General features: G+C 41.6%; 1 protein-coding gene and 1 long non-coding RNA gene across 4 annotated transcripts in view; one reads left to right on the top strand and one right to left on the bottom strand.

The window, feature by feature from the left end:
* Positions 1-1,034: 1,034 nt before the first annotated feature.
* On the bottom strand, positions 1,035-14,481 carry LOC310744034. The gene is made up of 3 exons (XR_014539366.1): positions 14,347-14,481; positions 12,372-12,418; positions 1,035-1,263 (listed from the first exon to the last, which is right to left on the bottom strand). It is a non-coding gene; the product is annotated as an uncharacterized lncRNA (long non-coding RNA).
* LOC310743912 (hyaluronidase-like) overlaps positions 14,256-18,199 on the top strand; it is an 18,319-nt gene continuing 14,375 nt past the window's right edge. The window contains exons 1-2 of one of the 3 annotated variants that reach the window (XM_083574603.1): positions 14,256-14,467; positions 16,370-16,658. The gene's annotated coding sequence lies outside the window, so the exon portion shown is untranslated. Of the gene's footprint in view, positions 14,468-16,290; positions 16,659-18,199 lie in introns of those variants that run through there. The other 2 variants (XM_083574604.1, XM_083574602.1) reach the window with 2 other exon arrangements.

The following is an 18,199-nucleotide window of genomic DNA, read 5'->3' as shown; positions in this document are numbered from 1 at the left end:
AACATGCAGTTAGTCTTTGAAACTGTAGTTCTATGCTCACTTTTGAGAATGTCTAGCGGGTGGCTCTGTGGGTTAAACCACAGAGCCTAGGACTTGCTGATCGAATCCCCACAACGGGGTGAGCTCCCGTTGCTCGGTCCCTGCTCCTGCCAACCTAGCAGTTCGAAAGCACGTCAAAGTGCAAGTAGATAAATAGGTACTGCTCCGGTGGGAAGGTAAACGGCGTTTCCATGCGCTGCTCTGGTTTGCCAGAAGCGGCTTAGTCATGCTGGCCACATGACCCGGAAGCTGTACGCCAGCTCCCTCAGCCAATAAAGCGAGATGAGCTCCGCAACCCCAGAGTCGGTCACGACTGGACCTAATGGTCAGGGGTCCCTTTACCTTTACCTTAGCAGGTTTCACCCCTGAGTAGACAGGATCACATCACAAGCATTCTCTGGAAAGCAGCAATAAATTGGAGCATCGACTCATTTTCTGCAAGTTTATAATGGCAAATGCGCCTTAACTTTTAACAACCACTTTGCGAGGATATTAACGGAAGGACAGAAGGACCATAAAATGCTTTGAAACTGCTGGCGCTATGATATCAGTTTACTACCCACATAGGCACAGTTTTGCATAAGCCCATTTCTGCTGTGGTGCATTGTGGACCGCTTCTTGCAGGAAGGAAGTCATGTCCCTCCTTCAGGGCTGGAACCAGGTTTGAAAATTCGCAAGCATTTTTAGCGCAAATTTCTTCTAATACACATAGTTTTGTGTGCAATTTTGCCTAACACCTGCACTTTTGCAAAGCAATTTTCCCTCATATAATGCATTTTTGTATGCTATTTTCACTAGCATATCAGTTTTCACATGCACCACCCAGTTTATACATTTTTTGTGCACGTTAGTTGGCTGGAAAAGTGCATTGCAAAATTCAGAGAAGTGCAAATTTTTGAAAAATGGCTGTGCTTCAGTTCACATATAGCTTCAGAAAGAGCAACATAGGTAAATTTGCCTTTAAATGCAAATTGAATTGAATTTCATGCCTAGTGATACAATGAATTTTGTGCTGCTACACATCAGAGCCTAAGATAAAACTTCAATTGTTTTTTTTAGGCTGAAGTTTGAATGGTTCTCATTTCTTTGAACTCTCAACTACCTTGAAGTCGAGAAATGGGTGAAGAAAAGTACAATGACTGGCTTTTTACAAAAAGTGGAACAAAGCTTTCATTATCATCCAGCAGATGGTGCCACTTCCTCAATTTAAAATGCAGGCATAGCCTGAAAAAACAAGCAAAATGGCATCTTAATGAATCCAGCCTCTCTGGAAAGGTCTATTCTGAGAGCTATAAACTATTTTAAGCCTGTTTAAAATGTCAAAAGACAATAACAAGATTTAAGTGATGTCATCTGCACACAATTAAAACACATCATGTGCAATGATTGCCAACAAATTTCAGGTACCGTATTGGCCCGAATATAAGCTGCACCTGAATATAAGCCACACCTTTAAAATTGGAGGGGGGGGGGAAAGAAAAAATATCCGAATATAAGCCGCTCCATTCCTCGCTGCTCCTGGTTGCATATTTGGGGGGGGGGGAGCCACACTGCCTTGCTGGCGGCTTTCCCCCTTCCTCGCTCTCTCCCTTCCCGGCTTTGGGGGGAAAAGACAGGGGACTACGCTTGGGGCGGGTGCCTCTTTGCTTCACTCCTGGTGCTGTTTGCCCTGTGCTCCTGGCTGCATACCATAAGGTTGCGAATATAAGCTGCACTTTAACTCTTCACGGTCGGAATTTGGGGGGAAAGTGAGGCTTATATTCAGGCCAATGCGGTGATTTTCTCACCCATTTGCTTGACCAAAGCAAGTATTCCCCAAACATGTATTATGTTCTCTTTCCCCAGTTACATTAATAAATCTAATGCAGGGGTCAGCAACCTAAGGCCCATGGGCCGGAAGCGGCCCGCGGAGGTCGTTTGACTGGCCCCGAACTGAGCTGCCCACTCACACATTGCGCTAAACCGGCACAGCGCAGCGCAGGGACTTGCTTCCGCGGTACCGAAAATCTCGTCTGTGCATGCACAGATGTCAAAAATCGCGCACGCACTCAAGCACTCATGATCCGGCCCACTCTGCGGGACCGATCTGGTCCAGGCAAGATAAACCTTGCTGACCCCTGATCTAATGGGTTCCCCTTTTGAATTTTATTGGGCATTAACTTTGCAAGCCTACGCATGTCCATTCAACTCAATAGTGTTGAGCCCCAGGCAAGTGGATATAGGATTGTGGCCTTAAAAAATTACTTAAAGACGTTGATGACTACTTTAAAATGTCTTTGGATGAGGATGGGCATATCTGAATGTGAACAGGGCCGACCCTATCATGAAGCTGAGTGAGTTAACTGCCTCAGGAGGCATATACTAGAGGAGCAGTGATGGCAGTCCCACTTCCTCACCTGCTTGAGGGCAGAACTGTGTGTGCTCTGCAGCCTGCCCTGTGTTTCCTCGGCTGTGGTGGACATTGCTGCACCATCGCCAGTATTGAAATAAGATTAAATGTTCAATCTGGTTGGTTTCTGTATGTGGAATGGGGTGCCGCCGCCATCTTGTTTCTTTACCTCAAGAAACAATATGTCTTGGGATAGCTCTGTTGCTGACACCCTTTTGTTGATGCTAGCATTAAAACCAATTGGATAACATGGTTAGAGTGGGCTGGACTTGGATTGGGGAGATCTGGATTCAAACACTGTTAATGTAATTTTTAAATAAATGATCCATAATGAATTGGAAAAATATGTTTAAAAGTACTTTCCCAGAAAAACCAGAGTCCTTTCTGTTGGGGATAATTCAGACTGAAATTCCCAGGTGTTAAAAAAGGTTATTTATGTATGCCACTACTGCGGCCTGTGTTTCGTTAGCCCAAAAATGGTCCCAACCAAAGAAGAATGGCAACTTAAGTTGACAGAATTTGCGCAGCTTGCAGACCTAACATATAGAATACGAGAACAAGAAAAACATACGTTTAGAGAAGATTGGAAAACGTTTATTGAATATATGGGAAATAACTGTGTACAGCTGTAAACGTTGGCAGATAAATTTAGCAGTGTAAATAAGTTTTGATAGATGTAATAATGGAATACTGAATGGTATAGTTTTTGTAAAATATGCAGGGATTTTTGATATGTCAAATGAACCATGGAAAGAGAAGAAGGGAAGTCTTTGATATCTTAAGGATGTAAAAATGAGTACTTTAAATTGAAAAAGAGAAAATTTAATTTAAAAATTATATACAAAAACAAAAAACACCAACCATATAGGGCAGTTTTGAAAGGGTCAGTTATCCTGTCTTGCTTCAAGATGGTGTCCAGTTACATCCAAACATAGATTGAAACCTGCTCCTTGATCTCAGGAACCATCATTTTTTGATCACGACGTTTTACAAAGCGTCCAAATGCATGCCTACAGGGGTGGGCTTTGTTAATCTTTTGTAATATGGCGCCCTGCGCAAGGCCAAAATTTGGCACCCCAAAATGGATCTTCTCAATTATGGATCTTCTTCATTTTGTGACCCCCTCAAGTATTGTGCCCTGTGCACGGAAACTGCCCATACTGCCGCCAATCCAGCGTTGATTGTAGGCAAACAATGTTCTAAAACAAAAAGTAGAAATATGTGTGTGATGTCAGGCTTCCCAGCCGAAAGATACAAGCTGGCCACCATTTTGTAAGAAGCAGGGCTGAGTCAAAACCACTGATGTTGTTTCAGTTTTGCTATTACCACTCCCGCCACTAATTTGAACACGTCAGTCATCATGTGGAACCTCACACAGTTAGGGGAAGCCTCACTCACAATACATTTTTGCTCTCCAAACTGAAGAGAACGTTTATAATAATTATAAAAATAATTTATTATTTATACCCCGCCCATCTGGCTGGGTTTCCCCAACCACTCAGGGCGGCTCCCAACAGAATATATGAAAAACACAATAAAACATCAAACATTAAAAACTTCCCTAAACAGGGCAGCTTCACTTCCTTCAAGACTGATGTTTATCATATTTTGCAACCAGGTTCATATTGTTTGGAATCCTTCCTGTGGTTGACTTGGCACTGCAGATTGTTAGAGCAAAAGGACACTCCTTGGTATTTAGGGAAGTGAATAATTTTGTTCTTATCAGCAATCGGATATCAGTATGAGGGTGGATAGGCATGATTATTCTGTCATCTGAATATAATGTTTATGAATAATGTGTATGATACATCATTCATAAATAAGGATGGAGAAGATTTTCTCTCTTTTTTGCATTTAAATCAAACTACCTAATGTATACTTCTTGAATGAATATGAGAATTGAAATTCGCACTTCTCTGAATTTTGTAACGCAGTTGTACAAAAATGTGTACAAAAATACACAGTGAAAAATAACATACCGAAATGCATTATATTCAGGGAAATTGCTTGGTATACTAGTCAAAACTGCAAACAAAATGTGTTTGTTAGGAGAAATTCACACCAAAATGCTCATTTTCAGAGGGATTTTTATTTATTTATTGCACACAGTGGAGATCTGAATTTAAGACTGGAGAAAAATGAGAAACTTAGAGGACTAAAATGGACAGATTTTTCCATTCTGATAATGTTATCTGTTTACCTCACACTGAATAAAGAAGGGCATAGGGAGGTACCACTGAAATTTGAAACCACTGATACTATTACATAATGTATGGGTCATGACCATAGACTGATAGGTATGAAACTGTTTCATCCCTGAGACGATCCCTTTTATTAATCCACCTGAGCTTTTCTGTTGCAAGGAACATTGCCTATATAGAGTGCTGTCTGTACTTTAATCTGGCCGCGCTGTCAAAACAGTCAACCCAGTCTTAACAGGAATCTCACCAATCAACATTCCTTTCCTACGTGGAAAAGACAGGATTCCTGTCTGTTGTGGAAAATATAATTGCATATTCTATGATAGTTTAAATGACTCAGTGCACTTCATTTAGCTTAGCTACAATTAAAATTTAAACTACAACGACTGCCTCGTTGTGTTCCTGGAAAAAACACATGCTACGCATCTAAATGTGAGGCCAAACACTGGAATTGACAGTACTGTTTCAAATGTTTTTGCAAACTGAAAATTGCTCTCCGAAGCAGGAGTGGAGAACCCCTTTTTCAGCCCGAGGGCAACATTCCCCCATGGGAAATCTTACGAGGGCTGCATGTCAGTGATGGGCATAAGGTAAAGGGTAAAGGGACCCCTGACCATTAGGTCCAGTCGTGGCCGACTCTGGGGTTGCGGCACTCATCTCGCTTTATTGGCCGAGGGAGCCGGCGTACAGCTTCTGGGTCATGTGGCCAGCATGACTAAGCGGCTTCTGGCGAACCAGAGCAGTGCACGGAAACGCCATTTACCTTCCCGCCAGGGCGGTACCTATTTATCTACTTGCACTTTGATGTGCTTTTCAACTGCTAGGTTGGCAGGAGCAGGGACCAAGCAACGGGAGCTCACCCCATCGCGGGGATTCGAACTGCGACCTTCTGATCGGCAAGCCCTAGGCTCTGTGGTTTAACCCACAGCGCCACCCGGGTGGAGCCTGAGGTAAAGGTGAGCAGGGCAATGAATGTAATCTGTACCTTCGTATTGTGGGTTGCATCCTGGCCCTGCAAAGCCAGATGTTTCTACATGCAGGCATATCTCTCCATCCCTTATCCAAAGAAGATGAATGATCACATACAGACAAAAGCACTTGAGGGCTCACAGCTGAGTCAGCGAGGGTGTGACCTAGGGAGAGTTGGGAGGGCTGGACAGAGAGGACTGGAGTGCCAAATTTGGACTCTGGGTCTGAATAATGATGATGATGATGATGATGATGATGATGATGATGATGTAGTATATGCCACCCATCTGACTGCAATGCCACAGTCACTGGTTCTAATGGTTTAACTCCATAGCAAAACATGTTTGTGTATTTAGGTGTTTTTGTCAATTTAGAATTTATTTAAGCTACTTTAGTAGTCACAAGCCTTTTTTAATAATATGGAGCATGGCAGCTGTAAAATAGTTTTGACTTAGGTGTCCTAAATTTCTAGGGGAACTTTCCACTTCCTTTTTTTAAAAATCATTTTTATTGATTTTCCAATAAAAAACATCCAATTAATATATCCAATCATAATACTCCAATTAAAATAAAAAAGACCAAATTATAGTCCAAATTATAATTATTAATTTTTCGGAGCTCCCCACGGTCTGGATCTCTGAAGCATATCTCCACATCTCATTCCGGCCTCTCCTTGTTGTTTCCACATTTTCCACATCTCATTTTTGATGCTTTATAATTCTCTGTCCCTGAGTCCACAATTCTCAATCATGTAAAACACCATATACTTTCATCCGTCGAATACAGCTTTATTAGTACCTCTGGTTATGTACTTAATTCGTTCCGGAGGTCCGTTCTTAACCTGAAACTGTTCTTAACCTGAAGCACCAGCTAATGGGGCCTCCCGCTGCTGCCGCACCGCCAGAGTACGATTTCTGTTCTCATCCTGAACCAAAGTTCTTAACCCGAGGTACTATTTCTGGGTTAGTGGAGTCTGTAACCTGAAGCGTATGTAACCTGAAGCGTCTGTAACCCGAGGTACCACTGTATATATTTTTCCAACTGTGGGAACTTTCCACTTCCAATTTGGGTTGAGTGCCGGCATTCAAAGGTGCCCTCAGACCATCTCTTAACATCTCATGGCCCACATTTACACACACACACACACACACACACCATGAGAATGATGCTATGTGCTCATGGAATGCCATTCCCAAGTGACTTCTGGGGAAAAAATGGCAGCTGCAGGTGGAGTCCCAGAGGAGCATTTTTAAGGCACCCTTGAATCATTATTTCAGCTTTCATCCCAAGTTTGTGCCCTGAAAAATGTCAAAGCCACTCCCATTTCATGGTTTGTGAATGAAGTATTAAAATGGTGGTGACATATTTATTCATTTTTAAAATAATTGTTTCTATGTCATTTTTTTTTCAGGTAAGAAAGAACATTTCAAGTGTAACAAGAACAACAATGTATAAAGCACAAAACAGGCATTTGACCCTGACAACCGTTCTATCCTTCTTCTCATCCTGACATAATATTTTTGAACGTTACAGTATTTTGAAACAGCAACTTGGCTAATTCATTTATTTAAAAATATATATATTAAAAATCCAGAACTTAACCTGAGATGCAGATTGATCATAGAGTAATGATCATTTGTTTATGTACATAGCAGATGGAAACAACAACATTGTGCATTAAAATCTTTTCCCCCTCCTAGTTCTTTACATATTCTAGTTCTATGTGTAGATTTGTTTGTTTTGTTTTTTGTGCAGGTGGAATATCATTCAGGTGTATTTTTTTAAAAGGGTGGAATGATTCTTGGTACAAAGATTTACTCATTGCAATTAATGAAAACACTACTAAGTTAGGTCCATTAATTCCGTACACTTTCCTTGAATGGAGACCTCCAGCTCCTGTCTGCTCAAACCTGCAATCTTTCTGGATTTCAAAAACTTATGAAAAATGCTTCTTTCTTTGGACCAGGCATTTCCCAACTGTTAATTGTTGCCTCGTGTTGCTCAGGATTTACAGTGTTTTTAAAGTTCTTTAGTTTTGATATTTGTTATTTGTAGGTCTGTGTTGTTCTTTAATGTATGCTTTAGAGTTTTGGCTCTCTTAATTACAAACCATTTTGAAATAAAGGAGGTGGTCTATGGCCTCAGCTACATTTGTCCAAAAACAGTGTTTTAAATATGTTATAAATATGTTATATGAAGGAGCGTCTCCACCCCCATCGTTCTACCCAGACACTGAGGTCCAGCGCCGAGGGCCTTCTGGAGGTTCCCTCACTGCGAGAGGCCAAGTTACAGGGAACCAGGCAGAGGGCCTTCTCGGTAGTGGCGCCCTCCCTGTGGAACGCCCTCCCACCAGATGTCAAACAGAACAAAAACTACCAGAGTTTTAGAAGACATCTGAAGGCAGCCCTATTTAGAGAAGCTTTTAATGTTTGATGTATTACAGTATTTTAATATTTTTTTGGAAGCCTCCCAGAGTGGCTGGGGAGGCCCAGCCAGATGAGCGGGGTATAAATAATAAATTATTATTATTATTATTATTATTATTATTATTATTATTATTATTATTATTAACATGCAACACCAGAGGGTGCTGTAGAGCACAAAACTTTTCTATGCGATTTTACATAGCGTTTTTTTCTTTTGTTATATAACAATTTAATTTATGGCTTATTTATAGTGTCCCCCCCCCACCATGTGTAGATCCACCCTATCCATTGATTACATAAAATAAATAAAAGTGCCATGTATGATAAATAAAACTTTCAAAACAAGCTAAAAATGGAAAGGAAATGTAATAACGTGCTAGCGTTCTAAACTGGATATTATTTTTTTAAAATGGGGCACATCTGCAGGCTCATTCCCATAATGTCACTTAGGCATTGATGTGCTCGGACAATGCCACATGGGAACTGTAGTTCCTAGATAAAGTAATGGAGAATAAGACTACAGTTGTATCTTGGATCCCGAACGCCTTGTGAGTCGAATGTTTTGGCTCCCGAACGCCGCAAAACCGGAAGTGAGTGTTCTGGTTTGTGAACGTTCTTTGGAACCCGAACATCTGACACGGCTTCTGTGGCTTCTGATTGGCTGCAGGAGCTTCTTGCAGCCAATCAGAAGCTGTGCCTTGGTTTCCAAACGTTTTGGAAGTTGAACAGACTTCCGGAACGGATTCCATTCGACTTCCGAGGTATGACTGTATTGGTGTCTACTAGCCTTGTTCTCCCTCCACAGTTGGAGACAGTGTGCCTCTGAATTCCACTTAGTCACTGGGAGTCACAAGTGAGAATGCTGTTGCACTCAGGTCCTTCTCAAGAGATTCCCATAGACATCTGGTTGGCCACCATGAGAAGAGAAATCTGGACTAGATGGGCTGCAGAACAGCAAGGATGGTAAGTTCTCTCTCCTAGTCTCCCAGCCCCTGTGTCTGCCAATGTTGGCCTTGGCATACTGTGAAGGCCAGTTTCATGATGATGGCTGTTGTCTTGATAGCAGCTGTTACGCTAGTGGTCAAAATTGTGGAAACCTTTTCGAAAAAGTGTATTTCTGAGGTTTGATGGCTCATAACACCACTTTTTTTGGAGTAATACCATAAAATTACATATCAATGGAAAGATGATTTAATGAAGAATGTAATGCAATAACTTTGATTATTTATGACAACAAGAATAAACATGCAACACACAGAAAAAATGACGTATACAGAAATTCTCACCATGACAGTTAATACTTAGTTGGGTAACCTGCAGCTTTAATGATGGTCTTACAACACCTTCCCAAGGAGTGAACCAAGTTTTTTAGTTCTGCAGCTATACTAATGTGAAACCAAGATTGAACTATTGCCTCTGTTAATTGGGTTTTATTGCTGGGTTGCTTCTAACAAGTTTCTTTAGTCTGCTGTCGTAATAAATAATCCTTCATAAAGGTTATTGCATTACATTCATTAAATTATCTTTCCATTGATATTTTATGGTAAAAGGTCCCCTGGCTATTAGGTCCAGTCGTAGACGACTCTGGGGTTGCGGTGCTCATCTCGCTTTACTGGCCAAGGGAGCCAGCGTACAGCTTCCGGGTCATGTGGCCAGCATGACTAAGCCACTTCTGGAGAACCAGAGCAGCGCATGGAAACGCCGTTTACCTTCCCGCCGGAGTGGTACCTATTTATCTACTTGCACTTTGTGCTATTACTCCCCCCCAAAGTGGTGTTATGAGTCATCAAACCTCAGAAATACTTTTTCCAAAAGGTTTCCACAATTTTGGCCCCTAGTGTAGGTGGGAGGGAAGAAGGAAACAAGAACTCTCCCTCTACTCCTTCTGGTGCCTGGTGATGCTGAACTTACCTCTGAAAGTGGGAAACACATGACTTTGATTTCCATTCTTTAGCCAGTCTGCTGTGTTCCAGTGCTCTCTTCTTCATTATACGGTTCAGCATTTGAAAACAGCAACAACAAGGACTGTGCTAATTGGAACAGAACAAGCTTGCATTTTGTGCAATTATTCAAGGCCTAGTAGATGAAATTGCCCCATCCTCTCCAGATCATGTTAGTATCTCATTAGTTAACAGCATGCCCAATAGGAGGACGACGAGGCTTTAATATAAAATGCAGCAGCTATTGTATGTCGTTCTGCCAAGTTTTCTTCTCCTGATTGGCTCTCTAGACGTAAGTACCACTGTCTTTGTCAATAAATATGTATAAACAGCACAGGGTTTTTGGGTGTGCTTAGAGGCTAATGGCTTAAAACTCCTGAAAACTCCTATTTATTAATAGAATTTCACCCCCAGTCTTACAATTTGACTGCAAGCTCAGCTTTGCTAGTATACGATTCTACTGATTTGTCTAATACCTTATCTCATAATATGGATTTTTTTTTAAAAAAAGTGTGTGCCATTAAATGTTTTTTTTATATATATATTTGCAGCATAGAAAATGTTTGCAAATAAATTTAAAAATGTGGATTATGAAAAACTGAAGGAAACCTCTCTGGACATAAACTTCAGTGCTAAATAATGCCAGTTGTTTCTAATTTAAATGTTTCAAAATATAAGTACACCCCACAGTGCTCTGAATTAGAGGCATAGGGTTAGGTTTATCTAATTTGATAATGTTCAAAGATTTTGAATTTTAGATATATGTTTCTAAGATTTTTAATATTACGGTTGAAGCATTAATAATTGGGTCCGGGTTTAAAAATGAGACAGCATGCACTGATTTCAAAAAGCCGCCGAAACTTCCTACTTATCAGATATTCAGGGAAAGATCAGAATTTGCTGTAAATCTAGATTCAAATGGGGGTAGGGTAGGGGAGTCATTCATTAAACAACAAAGCAAAATGACTAGTTAGTTGGATCCTGAATACTTACAATATGAAGGAAAGGATCATTTAAATGAGCAGGCAAGATGCACTGCGAACATCTCAGGTACAAGCCTCATTGAAGTGAATGGAGAATTGTGTTCTTCAGTAGTCCCAAGTATTGGTGCCTTGGCAAATATATATTCTTTGTAGATGGTGCTTTATGTCTTCAACCATAAATATATGCTCAGTGTCCCACTAACTAATGTGAGTTGAACCTACAAAATTTAGTGGGGCTTACTTTTGACGAAGCATCTGTAAGATAGGGTGATTTTCTTGAAACCCAGGCTAAATGGTTGTAGATTCTTGTAGAAGCAGGTTGTAAAAACTTGAATGGTTCAAATGATCTTTGCTTTTTAGTGAGATGAAGTGCACATCTCCTGATTTTATTTGCAGGGGGATATCGGTCTCCTCTCTCCAGGTTATACCACCAAGGACTAGGGATCTCAGGAATGACCACATTCTGTTCCTTTATTGTGCCTCCATTTTGCCCAAGGAACCCCAAGTTTGATTCCATTCCATTATACCCAGTGTTCTGTTCCTCCTGGGTACCAGTTTACCCCAGAGGACTTCCACAATTAATTGAAGAATTGAAAATGCAGCCATTTAAGGTAGCTCTCAGTTTCTTCAGTTCATTGTGTCTTTTTCAGCTCGGCGTTACTGATGTGCTCTTATGTAATGACAATGCAAAATGTACTTATGTCATGGATGGAGAACCTGTATATTTTGCTGGACTACAAGTCCCATCATGCTTGATTATTGGCCACGCTGACTGGGGTTGGTGGAAGTTGGAGGAACAATATGTGGCAAGTCATAGGTTCCCAACGCCTGATTTATATGATTTTATGCATTTTTTTAATACAGTATTTTACAGATGTACACATTAGTCCATGCACATTATTGAAATGCCACAGAGAAGAATCTTGATACTATTGTGGATACAGTCACATTAAAATTTTTGTTTTTTGTAGTGTTTTATCAGTGCACGGAAGTGCACAGCCACATTGTTAAAACACCAACGCAATGAATTTTGATGTAGTAGTGCATGTATTTTTTTGGGTATCATTCATTTTGCAGTTTCCCCTCTAATGCATACATACAAATTGGACAAAGACATGAAGGAAGGAACTGAAAGCTGTGGCAAGCTCCTTAGGTACAAAGCTCTGTACAGCGGTTCCTTGGTTCTCAAACTTAATCCGTTCTGGAAGTCCGTTCCAAAACCAAAGCGTTCCAAAACCAAGGCACACTTTCCCATTGAAAGTAATACAAAACGGATTAATCTGTTCCAAACTTTTAAAAACAACCCCTAAAACAGCAACTTAACATGAATTTTACTATCTAATGAGACCATAATCAATGTAATGTACTATAAAATATGACAAATAAAATTTTAAAAATGTGATTAAATTTTTTTCTCCCCTTACCTGCACTGATGATAGTCATTGTTTAGATGGGGGACTTTTATCCATTTCTGTAACCACACAATCAATCAATCAATCAATCAATCAATCAGTAGCTAAACTGGGTTCCACACCGTCACAAAAACAAATTAACCGATAAAGCCTCAAAAACAAAAATGCAAAATAAATAGCAAAAACAAAAGCGCTAAACTTAATCCATTCTGGAAGTCCGTTTGACTTCCAAAATGTTTGCAAACCAAGGCACACCTTCTGATTGGTGCAGGCACTCCGGAAACAATAACCGACAACCGCATTGGATGTTCAACTTCCAAAAATCGTTCAAAAACCGGAACACTTACTTCTGGGTTTTTGGAGTTTGAAAACCAAAGTGTTTGAGAACCAAGGTACTACTGTATATACTTTTATTGCTTCCTGCCTTGTTCCCCACTTCAACTATTAATTGCCCCTACCTCCCTTACTTCCATATATCATCTGTTATCTTATTCCTTTAGTTTGCTTAGCTTGGATTGATTTTTTCCAGCCCTATCTTCTAGAACAGAGGTAGGCAGCCAATGGTCCACCAGATGTTGTTGGGCTCCAACAATAGCCGACAGCTGCAATGGACGTTCGGCTTCTGAAAAAGGTTTGAAAATCGGAACACTTACTTCTGGGTTTTCTGGGTTTGGGAACCAAGGCGTTTCAGAACCAAGGTACCACTGTACACAATTTAAAACAAAACAATAGATAATCCCTAATGCAGTTGTTCGGCTGCAGGAGGTGGGCAAACCTGGGTAATTTGGACCTCTAAAATCTGGGAAAAAAATTGGTTGAGGAACATTTTGGAAGTATCACTAAAAGGGCAGGGTCTTTAGTGCCCAAGCCAGTAGCAGCCAGTGTGATGGGGCAGAGTTTACCTGGACAGGGTTGAGGTGGGTCAGGGTGGCAGTGAGATTGTACCTGTGTGGATGCATTGAGAGAGGCAATATGGTACTCTTGCTGGTGCCCTCATGCAGCCCTATCCTCACCGCTGTCCTTGCCTTTCCCCTGCTCTGTCCAGGTAAGCTGTCGCAACATCAGCATTGGGAAGGGACTTCCTTCAGCTCTAATCCACCACACCAACCGCTAATGCCTCAAGCATTGGTAGTAAACTGCAATTTCCCTTTGCTAGCCCCATTGTTACGATTAAGGACATGTATGTAAGGCCAGGGGCACCTATTGGCTAGTGTCAATAACATCACGTAAGGTGAGATACATCATTTCTCTCATCTGTGGCCATGCAAAGGTTGCTGTTGTTTTAAAACTTCCACTTTCTGTATTTATTTTTAAAAGCATTGCTTTTATTTAAAAATATGTCAGCTTCAGAATATTGATGTGGCATTGTGTTATAATGCCTTAAATGTGCATAAACTATACTGCTTTATACTGAGTTTGAATGAATGGAATGCTCTGACCCAGATTTCCCTTCCCACAAGTCCAACGTTTTTCTAAAGGATAAATTAATTTTGATGTGATTTAAAACAACAACATCTTTCTAGTTCCCTATACAGTGGTACCTCGGGTTACATACGCTTCAGGTTACAGACTCTGCTAACCCAGAAATATTACCTCGGGTTAAGAACTTTGCTTCAGGATGAGAACAGAAACCGTGCGGCGGTGGCAGGAGACCCCATTAGCTAAAGTGGTGCTTCAGGTTAAGAACAGTTTCAGGTTAAGAACAGACCTCCAGAACAAATTAAATTCTTAACCTGAGGTACCACTGTATTCTTGGGCAAGATACATCCCTCACTTTTCTCTACTGCTGGACAGAATAGGTATCCATCAATGTGTGGTAAATAAATGCTCATTTTGGAGATGCTTTATTCCAGGTTGAGTGCTTCTTTGTTTCTCTACAAGAGTGCTGATAAAACCCTTTTAAAAAGCGGCATTTGTGAGCAAGTTCCCCCTGCAATTTCCAGCTCCAGGACTTTGAGGACACTCGAGCGTAGTGTCCGTAACTGACCTCTGAGACCTAGAAGAGGTGGGGAATGGAAACTGAAAAATTTCTCATGTTGTCTTTGACCATCATGGATGTGGTGCTTCTGACCACATTGGATATCCTCCACAAAGTGAGAATACCATCCGTATCCGTAAAAATACAAACCAAAATTTTCAGCATAAAACACCAAATATAGCAGTAGGCTAATAATACCTGTGATATTATCTGGGCAACTCATAGAATGAATTAACTGTTAATTGGAATGTGTATAAGCTATAAATTCATATCCACGTTACTTATACATGTAATTATGTGCTGTATTTGAAAAAATATTTCCTTGTTTCCAGAAGGAAACAAACATTTCAAATAATGCAGCCAAGTGTCACGTGGGACCTTAAAGACATTTATTATGGCATAAGCATTCATGGGCAGGAAACGATTCTTTAATACATTTAAACCATTCCCTTTGCGAGAGTAAAACCAAGTAAATCTTTCTCATCATTTGCTGAGGAATTGACAGGGGAAGATAAAGCATGTTGATGTATTGTTTGGCAGACCACATCAATTTGCTGACTATAGTCAATTTTGTGAATCAAGGATCCCTTTGAAATGCTCCCATTGGTTTCGGCAAGCTTGGACACAAACCTTTAACTTGTTCATTTTCAGGGGACCTTTTTGTGTTTAAAATATGGAGCAGAAAAATTTCTGCATGCTTTTCTTTTTGGGACTCTCCTATGACTAGGAAAGAGATGTGCATCTTTGGATGTTTAACTAAGCATGACAATGCGGTATTGACTGAGAAATGTCGGAGAATCTGTACCAAGCAGATAATGAGGTAGCAAACTGAATCATTAGCGCCTATGCTCATTACAGAGTTTGGGATTAAAACTATGCAAGATAGCCATAGAAGAAAAAGCAGCGGCAAAAAGCACCAGTTCCGCTTTTTTGAGCAATACACAATAATAACCAATTTATTTATCATGGGATTTTGGATACCACAGATTATTAATTTCCCTAAAATTCAACTTTGCATGGTTCAAAACATGCTTTTTACATATCGCAACTGTAGGAAAAATCCCAGCAATACAATTTCTCATTATTATTGAAACAGAATATGGAATATTTTATGGCATCTTCCGAAGACTCACTGTGTAATGATGACAATTTCTGCGGGCAATACTGATTGATTAAAAGCAATAGAAAGGTTGCCTACTCATAGTCTAATCTCATGAAGCTTCATTGACAGACAGTTTCATTGGCACACCCAGGTGGCTTCACAACTTTGGAGATGGTAGAGACCATGGTTTTCCCAAGGGAAGGTCTCAAGGCTTGCTTGGGGAACATTGCCTATGTGGGGGAAGAGAGCTTAAAAACAAACAAAGAAAGTGGTGATGGAGGAAGAATCTTGGATAGCTAACAATAGCAGCTGCAACAGCTTCTTCACAATCCCCTCTATCAGGTCCCACACCACGCCTACCAGGCGATTCACATAACGCCATTCTAAAATGACAGATTTAAGGACTCTCAGCATTTCTAGGGTCCTCCAGATGTGGAGAAACTGCTTCGGGCTGTTGGGGAGAACCTGATATGGCCACCTGAATATTCAGCACCATAAGGCAGTCTGCCAGGGTGCGAATGGAGCCCATGGACAGTAGCGACATGAGAACTAGGGCATGTGGGAAGCCCATGTTGAAGTTCAAGCACATGAACATGGCCACCCCTCCCAACACTAATATCCAATGGAGGGGATCGTGTAGATGTGGGAGGGTGGTAGAAAAGGGGAGCACACTGCATGTGGCATGGCCATATGTTCAGCTTTCCATGTGGCATACTGTTCATATAACTGACCTCATGCTCCATCCCTTTTACCCCAGCTGCTATTGTTGTTGCCTTCACTGCTATTACTGTCGCCGCACAATCGAGTGCTGTGCCATCATTGTAGAGTAATTTGGCAGCTACTTGGCCCGAGATGCAGAGGCCTGGTAGTTTAATACAGTGTGTTGTGGGAGCTGCCGGATGTGCATGATAGGAATGGGGAATCTAAGAGGTACCTAGTGAAATTCCTAACTATAGGAATTATCCCCTGCCAGATTCCTTCTTGCGTTTGAGGGAAAAATACGTTACCAACACCCTTAAATTCTCGTTTCTTGGAAGATGTCAACAGGCATGGAAACCAAGGAGAAATAGAATGCTGGGATTATAATGGGACAGAACTTCAGTACACAGAGGGATCTGATGAGGAATGAAGGACCAGGGATGGTTACCACCAAACCTGTTGGAAGCATCAGAGGAAGTGATGAGCAAATAATCTGTCTCCTGCTCTGCCTACATATAGGGTTAGTGTTGGGGCCATGAAAAATATAACAGAGTCAGAAGCAATAGTGTAGTGTAAATGGCTTGGCTGTTCAGTGGGGCTGGGGGAAGATGATGGGAGAAGTCATTTCCCAGTAAGGGGCCTCCAAGGAGTCTGCCTGCCTCCTCCCACTCAGCCGCCGTACAGCTGAGGGGGAGGCGGCGGGCAGAACATTTGGCGCAGCGTGGAGCCTGTGAGCGTCCAAGCCACCGCGTCACTCCCAGGAGAGATGCGTGGCTTGGGCACGCTGCAGGCCCCACGGTGAGTGCCACCCTGCATTTTGTCACCCCTCTCCTCAGTGGTGACACCCGGGGCGGCCCGCCCCTTCCACACACCCCTTCCTCCACCCCTGGCTAGGCTACTGTACCAAGGCAAAATTTCCATTCATTGAGCCACCCACTTTGAATGAAGGGATTTGAACTATTCTACCCACATAACACAGCACGACAAATATAGGCATTATGGTGGCATGACAGTAACATCAAAAAATGTTGCAAAATGATGAGCTAAAGGAAATGTTTAGCATTGAGATATTGCTGCTGTGGACTTCCGGGTTGACGCCTCCGGCAATGGCGGAGCTCCTCCGATCGGGAGGAACTTGCTCCGTGAAAAGCAGGGTCTGACCGCCACGGCGAAGGCAGAGACCCACAGAAATCACAGGCGGGAGAAGCCTGTGAACTTGGGATTCGGCTGGCACCTCTCGCGGGGAAACCCTGTTTTGAGGATCCGGAGCGACGTGGGGTGAGTGGCGCGGTGCTTTGAATCGACTGCTTCTTTCACGGAGTGAAGCCTCATTGCTGTTGCCGGAGAGCACTGACTTTTTCCTGTGGACAATTGGACTTTAAACAACTACCCGTGAGTAGACTGGAAAATTTGGATCTTCAAATATTCTAATTTGGCAAAGTAGCGGGAAGGCTCTAAACAGGAAGTCCACCTCCCGTTTTTGTAAATAGATTGAAGCAAAGGCGTTACAAACTAAAGTCTCTGAAAGTTTTTGGATAAAGGATTAAAATTCCACTGGTTAAAAATATCAAACCCCCCTTGGAAGCAGGAGAAGAGGGGGGAAGCCGTGGACCTAGGGAGAACCTGCAGGAGAGAGGGAAAAGTAAACTACCACTGCTCTGAACCTGGGGACGGTCTGCCTGATGACGTTTGGGGAAGGTTCACTGACAGAACGGATTTGACAGATACTTAAAATTAGAAAGATACTGTTTCCATTGATCTCTTCTGAGTTTATTAAAGGGTGAAAAACAACTGAAAATCGAAACTGTTTCTGTGACTGAAAGAACTGATACAATTTGAAACTGCTTCCCTCTAGAGGGAGCATGTGAAACTGTTACAGGAGTGTAACAGGGTAAACTCCAGCTGCAAGATAAAGTTTCTGGGAATCAGAGATTGACCTTGGACTATTCAAAATGCTGATAGGAGAAGGTATTGTGACTGCATTACTCAAAATAAATCATTCACTTGAACAGCTGCACAAAAATGTAGATGACATGATCTTCAAACTTGACAGCCGGGAAC

This window comes from Podarcis filfolensis, assembly GCF_964270895.1.
Source record: "Podarcis filfolensis genome assembly, chromosome: 10".
Classification (NCBI taxonomy): domain Eukaryota; kingdom Metazoa; phylum Chordata; class Lepidosauria; order Squamata; family Lacertidae; genus Podarcis; species Podarcis filfolensis.
Note: the sequence above shows the minus strand (reverse complement) of the source record. Positions and strands in the feature narration are given on the sequence as shown.